This window comes from Schistosoma mansoni, chromosome 6 (assembly GCF_000237925.1).
Source record: "Schistosoma mansoni strain Puerto Rico chromosome 6, complete genome".
Taxonomy (NCBI): Eukaryota; Metazoa; Platyhelminthes; class Trematoda; order Strigeidida; family Schistosomatidae; genus Schistosoma; species Schistosoma mansoni.
Genome location: NC_031500.1, coordinates 16,957,547 through 16,963,820, shown reverse-complemented (window position 1 = coordinate 16,963,820; position 6,274 = coordinate 16,957,547). Strand labels below are relative to the sequence as shown.

The window sequence follows — 6,274 nt, the reverse complement described above, 5'->3', positions numbered from 1 at the left end:
TAATGAAAATTGGGAACGTCGAATTGGTTATAACCTTGTGACGTAAGGACCCAAGATTATTTTGTGGGGGAGGATAGTGTTGGAATGTCTATGGTGCAAATTCCCAATATCAGTGCACAGCCGACATAGTGATTGTATGCAATTCCAGGACCCATGTGAGTCCGTTCCAATTTCGGTTGTTAATTCTAATACTAGCGAGTGTATTCTAGATAATACAGAGTCTATATCCAATACACTGTCGAAGAGATGTAAGATGAACTTAAGAAGAAGTACAATCGATTACAGACACACTTCAATTTAAGCTGTGGTGGATGTGGTGTTTATATGAACCAATGATTTCTTTGGATTGATGACTGTTTTGATTTTGAATTCAAAATACAGTATTTTCGTTCGTGCTCATCTAATTCTTCTTGATAGAATTGCGTTATTTCTCAGAATACTCGTTTATACTATAATTCAAATACTCTTAAACATCACAATATGATAGCCATATATCCAAAAAATGAACGATAACAATTAAGTCATTGATGTGATAATTAATTCAGAACAATATAAAGATGATCGATCCAGCCATAGTGTAATAACGAGAATATGGTTGTTACAACCATTATCGAAATATCCGCCAAATGGATCAGTGAGCAGAGTAGACACGGACAAAGGATTGGTAAAATAATGTGGTTTGAACATATCCATATCTCTGCAGTACTGGCTTTGATGAATGAGTGGAATTAGAAAATGAGTCGTTTGAGTACCTCGCCGATTAAGTCAGCCACTCCGTTAGTTTGTCTGACCTGTAGAGTTTTAGATGTTTACTGCCTGAGTAGATTTTTAGGTTGCGTTAAGTTCGAAATCGAGCTTACCACTTCAGCAGTGGTATGATAATATTATCGATGAGGTTGTCAACTGAGTAAGCTACATTGAGTTTCTCCATTGAAAGTACGGATTGCGGAAGCTTGATCGTCGACGTAGCTTGGTGCATTAGGTTGTCTGTCGGCGGGCTCACTACATTAGTGGCCTTATAATCCCCTGAGCACTGCTCAGCTGAACTAGTCTCTGAATTCAACAGTGGTTGATACCAAAGTAGTTCGTTTAATATTGATTGATTGGTGGGATTGATAGTGAAAACATACTTTGTGCTTGGCAAGAATTTGAGCAGAGGTGTGTATTCGTAAAAACATCTTTCGCTTCATGTCAATCAAAATGTTCATAGTACATGAAAAAATATGTACGAAATAAATGAAATTTTAAGTAATCAAAAATAAGTAAGGATTGTTTACAGATAAATTTATAATCTTACGTCTTTTCAACAGCGTATTGGATATAGACTCTGTATTATCTAGAATACACTCGCTAGTATTAGAATTAACAACCGAAATTGGAACGGACTCACATGGGTCCTGGAATTGCATACAATCACTATGTCGGCTGTGCACTGATATTGGGAATTTGCACCATAGACATTCCAACACTATCCTCCCCCACAAAATAATCTTGGGTCCTTACGTCACAAGGTTATAACCAATTCGACGTTCCCAATTTTCATTATCTTCTCAAATCTCACACTTCAATTACTGTATGTGAGTATTTGGGCATATACACTGACACGTAATTTGAGGTATTCCATCATGTGACTTCGACTTGAATAAAAATTACGATACATATTCTTTTTGTTATCCATATTACAATACACAGATAAACATGCATTCATCTAGGTTTGATTCACCTGTGAAACAATCGAATGGAAAACATGCATCTATCTCATACTCATTAGGATAATCTTGGAGTTGATTTGGATTCTCTGCCTGTGCGAACTCCATATTTAGGCAAACTGGTTCTCTGATTACTTCAGGAAAACTTGCTATTCCCTCTGATTCATCATACCACTGACTAGGGATTCTACTCAACAAATATTGGCTTGGAGAATATCCAACATCTGATAAAATAACATCACAAATGTGACTAGAATTCGACTCATTCGGAACATATTTGTCACATTCATTAGGAGTATCACTAGAGATAAATTCATTACGACGATGAATAGCATTTGATATGACATCTGGATTTGATTTTTCTGAAATATTCCCCTCAAATTTATTAAGAGTTTCATTAGAGAATAATGGATTATTAGGAAAATTAGCATCTACCAAAACTGAATCCGGTTTTTCATCATGACTTGACTCATTCGACATATTATTCTGAGTTGTAAGAAATTTCATCAGAAACATGTGAATCATTATGACAAACCATATCTGGTACAATAATATGAGAAATCTGATAAGAAGTTGGTTGATTGGAAACTTTTCTCGCACAATGATTCTGTATTCCATTCAACTCTGGACTGCTATGTTACGTTATACCGCTTCTAGGAGTCTTGCATAAAGATGAGTGATCATTAGAAACATCCAACTTAGTAAAATCCCAATTCCAAATTTTAGCATTTCTTTCAGCGAAATGAATAGTTATATTACAAACTGACTAAATGTGTCCAGTTTCACCCCATTTAAGGCTTTCAGAATTACGAAATACACATGAATTACATGGATGAAACTTGTCACAGAACAAGCATTTACCAAACTTGTGCTCATCTTCGTGAACTGTTTCACAAATCACCAATGAATTGTTATCTGAATAACCTTGATTACGTATTGGACTGAGACGACGTAGTAAAGTAGTGAAATTCGTGATGTTCTGGAGAGCGATTTCATCGAATTCTCCTCCTTTACTGCATTCGGAATTTATATACTTCACATTGTTCAGCAGTAGTTGCTTAAGAGTTGCATAAGGGAGTGGAATCGGTTTGTCTGGAAATGCCGAAGTCTTTATTAGGCTGTAAGCTTCTTTTCCGATGAATGTAAGGAAATGGGCCACAATATTGAAACCCTCAACATCTTCTTTGGTCATAGTTCAGATTTCGAACCTCTCCATGTAATCCTCAAAAGCGTTAAAATCTGAATGTATGTCTAACCGTTTCATCACAGGCTCCATCGCGACGCCAATGTGATGTTTAAGAGTATTTGAATTATAATATAAACCAGTATTCCTAGCAATATCGCAATTTAATCAAGAGGAATTAGATGGGCACAAACAAATATACTGTGTTTGGAATTCAAATTCAAAATAGTCATCAATGCAAGGGAATCATTGTTTCATATAAAACCACAGATATATCATTTATTTCTGACATATTTACTAGCTGCTCGTATTTCAAACAACCTGTACAGTAAATTGGCGGTCTAGCGACCCGTGCATATTCAAGATTGCTCAGTCTAAGCGGACCTCTTGCGCGGCATAGTCACAACTACCCAAATCTGGCAACGGTGAACAACCCTATCATAGAAATAATTTTAGAGTCATACTTCCAGCAGTAAGAACCTATGTTCTCGATGTGCAACTAATGTTCACTCATCTCATTCATATGCAGCAATCGTCATTTCCTACTTTTCCAACAGCAATCTAAACCAAGTTCACTTAGTATTGTTTGTTTGAATCTTCCCATTGATGTTTAAGACTGCAACTGGTCACTCTCTAATTGGCATATGAGCATACTGGGCGTATTGCCTCGATATAGCCTTAATTGACAAGCATTATAAGCAAAGATGGATAGTGGCTAGCAGCGAACGAAACGCGCGTCCTGAACTCCACTGCTAGCCACTATCCATCTTTACTTATTATCTAAACCAAGCTTCATCCATTGTTTGTTTGATCGATGATACACAACACATATGCATGTTAGTTTTCTATACACTTATTAAGTTCCTAATAATCGCATGCTAATGTCTGTGCTTTTACGATAACTACGTATTTTTTTTCAAGAAGCATAACACTTTCCTATAGTACACTCACTCCTCACATGACACTGTACTCTAACAGATATATTAAAGTTTTTTTTCGCTACTTGTTGTTAACGTTAACCATATACTTCTGTGTCATTTTGGAAAATAAGCATTTTTTTCAAATTAATGTACCATTTTCTATTGTGGGGGGAGGGCTTTGTAGTGGCTGGCTTTATGTCGATCCCATATAGGTTGCTCTAGTTTCTGGACAGAACAATCTATTCAGTTTTCTTAAACCAGGTTTCGACCTTGTCACTTATTGGTTTCTTAACATTGACTGTAAGCGTACGATGTGTGTATTCCTTTATTGACTCATCACATATCTGTAACTTATTTTTGTCTGACCATGAATGCCTGATTATATCGAGTTGGCTTACTCGCCTTCTCCATGGTGTGTCATTTTGTTTTGCTTCACTTTCTGATCAACGGTTGTATGGAATACACACATTCAAATTTCATTCTCGAACTTGACTAATTTAATTCTGTTATTCACTAACGCAAGTCGATAAATATACGAGGGTAGCCAAGATATATATTTTGATAGCAATCATTCAAAAACAGTTATTTGTCCTATCTAACGGGAGTCGGACATAGGGCCACTAAAAGATACCCGATAGTGAGTAATTATGGAGTCCAGAGAATCCTGGAAATTTTGAGCCTGCAATTTTTAAGTAATCCGTTATTGTAGTTGTTTTAACTTTCGTGACATCCGCTTATGATATACTTATTATTATTATTATTATCAGAAGGGGTTTTGTGGAGATTTAGTATTTTCATAGTTGAAAGCGTGAGTCAATTGAAGCTAGACCACCATGGAAACCTGGAAGCACTGGACGGCCGTTTCGCCCTGCTATGGGACTCCTCAGCAGTGCGCATCCACGATCCCTCACTCGCGAGATCCGAACCCAAGACCTACCAGTCTCGCTCCAGAGCACTTAACCGATAGACCACTGATCCCGCATCCAACTGTGTTAATGTCTAACTTCAACTTCTACTTATTACAAAACAAACATCTACAATATTTTGTGCCATTTATTTACCGTGAAAAAAAAAGAAAATTATTAAATAACTACTCACATAGATTAAATGTACTATTCTACTTAAGTCATCTGACCATCAACGAGATCTTTATGGACCCAACGTTCTGTAGAATCAACTGGATATTCACGACTTGTCACTTCTGAGAATAACCTCTCGATGTCGAGATATTTCCCATCAAGGTAACGTAGTTTTTAACCTTCATTATGTTCAATAACAAATAAACATTGAAGCAAAGATGGATAGTGGTTAGCAGTGGAATCCAGGACGCGCGTTTCGTCCTATTTGGGACTCGTCGGCTGGATGTACCTGGGACTCGAACCCAGTACCTTCCGCTTCAAACGTCATCGCGTTATTCACTTAGCTACTGAGTCCTGATAGTCACTTGCTTGTGCAATGAGGTGAAGTTTAAATTCACTTAGTATTGTTTGTTTGAATCTTGCCATTGATTTTTGAGACTGTAGTTGATCAGTCTCTAGCCACTGTCCATCTTCGCTTATAATGCTTGTGAATTAAGACTATATCGAGGCAATACGCACAGTTTTCACATATGCCAATAAGAGACTGACCAGTTTCAATCCTAAACATCAATGGAAAGATTCAAACAAACAATACTAAATGAATCTAAATACCCATTGATTTGTCTTTTTTAACCTTGGTCACTGCTTCTTCTCTGATCATATTTAAAGATCACCTACCAGTATGAAAATACAAGTTTGATGAAAAGCGTAATAATTTCAGCTGTAAGTTCACAATGATACTTTGACCAGGTGGGTCGAAACTTGTTTTATCCAGTTTTACTGTTGACGAAATCAAAGAGTAAAAAACCAATAATAAAAATCAATCAGTAGTATCTATTTGAATACATGCTTAACAACTAATAAATGTACTTTAAAATACTTATATAATATCAACTTGTACATCCTGTAACAATGTGACATGGTTCCTATAAAATATTTTTATACTGATTTTACAGTTATGATACTAATTTTTGGTAACTATGTAGTATTGATCATTTTACTAATTAAGACCCGTTTCCGGACATGGAAATTTAAAAACGTTAAATAGGCATATCTTACAAAACATGACAAGCATCATAAGCAAAGATGGATAGTGGCTAGTAGTGGAATCCAGTTTGACGCACGTTTCATCCTATTTGGGACTCTTCAGCTGGATGTACCTGCATCTCAGAGTTGATGTTCACTCTGGGACTCGAACCCAGTACCTTTCGCTTCAAACGCCATCGCGTTATCCACTTAGCTACTGAGTCCTGATAGCCATTTACTTGTGCAATGAGGTGAAGTTTAAATTCACTTGGTATTATTTGGTTTGAATCTTCCCATTGATGTTTAGGACTGCAACTGGTCAGCCTCTAATTGGCATATGTGCATCCCGTGTTTATT

At 36.6% G+C, this 6,274-nt stretch overlaps 1 protein-coding gene and 1 non-coding gene across 2 annotated transcripts in view; both read right to left on the bottom strand.

Annotated features, from left to right (window-relative positions):
• Smp_131280 (putative bcl-2 homologous antagonist/killer (bak)) overlaps positions 1 to 6,274 on the bottom strand; it is a gene marked incomplete at its 3' end in the record, with an annotated part of 59,181 nt that overhangs the window by 29,798 nt on the left and 23,109 nt on the right. The window lies entirely within an intron of this gene.
• Smp_tRNA_01223_Gln_TTG.1.1 lies at positions 6,072 to 6,138 on the bottom strand. The gene has a single exon. It is a non-coding gene (tRNA).